This window comes from Halichoerus grypus, chromosome 10 (genome assembly GCF_964656455.1).
Source record: "Halichoerus grypus chromosome 10, mHalGry1.hap1.1, whole genome shotgun sequence".
Taxonomy (NCBI): domain Eukaryota; kingdom Metazoa; phylum Chordata; class Mammalia; order Carnivora; family Phocidae; genus Halichoerus; species Halichoerus grypus.
The window spans coordinates 131,106,664-131,109,527 of record NC_135721.1 but is presented as its reverse complement, the minus strand read 5'-3'; positions in this window follow the sequence as shown (position 1 = coordinate 131,109,527).

The window sequence follows — 2,864 nt, the reverse complement described above, 5'->3', positions numbered from 1 at the left end:
ATAATAAATCATTCTCCAGGCTGATTTAATAATCTATAAAACCCCGAAACCAGAAGTCAATATTTCACTAAGCCTAAGTATTAACCCATAGCCCATTTTTCGTTTACACACATGAATTAGCTCTCTCTTTCCTAGATAATTTTGACCTTCATGGCAAGTTCTATTACCGCATTTTGAAAGGAATGATTTGCTTTGGTGTGATTTCTTTTTTAAAGTCTTCAATTTGCAAGACATTAAAATTATACTCTATTGGAAGAACAAGTGTGGTTAATACCTGATTACATTTTTCCTCTGTGAGTTGTGAACAAAGGATAAATGCTAATTTGTCATAGTAGATCCATATTGAGTGGATATACACATGTTCTCTTGGAGACAAAAATGTCCTACAGAACTAGGAATTAACTGGGTCAGTGTGTTCTTATTGACAAAATTTTTCTAATTGAAGAATAATTGACATACAACATATAAGGTATATAATATAGTGATTCAATATTTATATGCATTATGAAATGGTCACCATATTAAGTCTAGTTACCATCTGTCACTACACAAAGTTGTTACAATATTACTGACTATATTCCCTATGCTGTATATTACATCCCTATGTCTTATTTATTTTATAACTGAATATTATACCTCCTAATCCCCTTCACCTATTTCATTGATCGCCCCCTTCCCTCTGGTAACCACCAGTTTGATATCTGTATTGATGAGTCTGTTTCTGTTTTGTTTTCTTTATTCATTTATTTTGTTTTGTTTTTTAGATTCCGCATATGAGTAAAATCATACAGTATTTGTCTTTCTCTATCTGACTTATTTCACTTAGCCTGAGACCCTGTAGATCCATCCATGTTGTCCCAAATGGTAAGACTTCATTCTTCCTTATGGCTGAATAATTATTCCACCTTCTCTATCCATTTATCTATCAATGGACGTTTGGGTTGCTTCCATATCTTGGCTGTTGTAAATAATGTTGCCATTGAACATAGGGGTACATATGTCTTTCTGAATTAGTGTTTTCTTTTTCTTCAAATGAATACTTAGAAGTGGAATTACTGGGTTCTACAGCAGCTATTTTTAAATTTTTGAGAAACCTCCATACTCTTTTCCATAGTTGCTGTACCAATTTATATCTCTACCAACAATACATGAGGGTTCCCTTTTCTCCACATCCTCGCCAACATTTATTATTTCTTGTCTTTTTGATACTTGCCATTCTGACAGGTGTTAGGTAATATGGTGGTGACAAAATTCTTTACTTATGTCTGTCTAAACAGGTGCTAGCAAAAGGAATGAATAGAAACAATTGAATTATGTCATCATTCTCATAGGGAAATCTAATAAAACTTGTATCTATAAAATTGACTTTACATAAGGTAAAACGAGTTTTTGCAACTCCTCAGATCCAACTATCATTATGGAGTCAAGAGTGTCTACAAACAGGAAAGAATATAATTCAGGATATTTCAATTCTCCAAGTTCACCTTTACCTGAAAAACTGCTTGAAAAACATTATATTTGATTTCAGCTTTTAGAGCCCAGAGCTGCTTTAATCCAACATATTTCTGCTCTCAAATTCCTTCTGCTGTACTTTCTTTTCAAATCCTTTGTTTAGGCTTGGCCTAAAAATATTATTCTCAAGTATTAAATTGCAAAAATTTGTCCCATATCCCTCTTCAACTTTTTCAATGGAGTGTAGCCCCTCTTAAAAATCTTTTAATAAGTATTATTGTCCAAAACAACTTATCCTTATACTCATAAAAGCTGTAGTTCTGAAAAAAAAAAAGCATTTGTTCACAGCAGTGTCCCTAACCCCCAACACAATGCCTGGCACAATTAGGCAAGAAAAAGAAAGGCGTCCAGATTTGATAAGAAGAAATAAAACTGTCTCTGTTTGCAGATGATGGGATCTGATATACAGAATATCCTAAAACCTCCCCCAAAAAACATGTTAGAACTAATTAACAAATTCAGTAAGTTGTAAGATACAAAATCAACACACAGAAATCAGTTGTATTTCTATACACTAAAAACAAAATATCTGAAAAATAAATAAAACAACTCCATTTACAGTAGCATCAAAAACAATAAAATACTTAGGAATAAATTTAATCAAGGAGGTGAAAGATCTGTACACTGAAATCTGTAAGAATTTGATTAAAGAAACAGAAGAAAACACGGGTGCCTGGGTGGCTCAGTTGTTAAGTGTCTGCCTCGGCTCAGGTCATGATCCCAGGGTCCTGGGATCAAGTTCCACATCGGGCTCCCTGCTCAGCAGGAAGCCTGCTTCTCCCTCTCCCACTCCCCCTGCTTGTGTTCCTGCTCTCGCTCTCTCTTTCTCTGTCAAATAAATAAATAAAATATTAAGAAAAAAAAAAAGAAGAAAACACAAACAAATGGGAAAGATCTCTTGTGTTCATGGATAGGAAGAATTAAAAGGTTCATACTACCCAAAGCTGTCTACAGATTTAATGCAATTCCTGTCAATACTCCAAAGGCATTTTACAGAAAAAAAAATCTTAAAATTCCTACAAAACCACAAAAGAGCCTGAATAGCATCACAATTCTTGATTTCAAGCAATATCACAAAGCTATGGTAATCAATACAGTATGGTATTGGCACAAAAATAGACACATAGGCCAACGGAACAGAATCAAGAGCTCAGAAAAAACCCACACATATACAGTCTACTGATATTTGACAAGAAAGCCAAGAATATTCAATGGGGCAAGGATACTCTCTCCAATAAATGCTGTTGAGAAACTGCACAATCACATGCAAGAGAATGAAACTGGACCCCTATCCGCCACCATTCGCAAAAATTAACACAAAATTATTAAAGATTTAGAACATAAGACTTAAA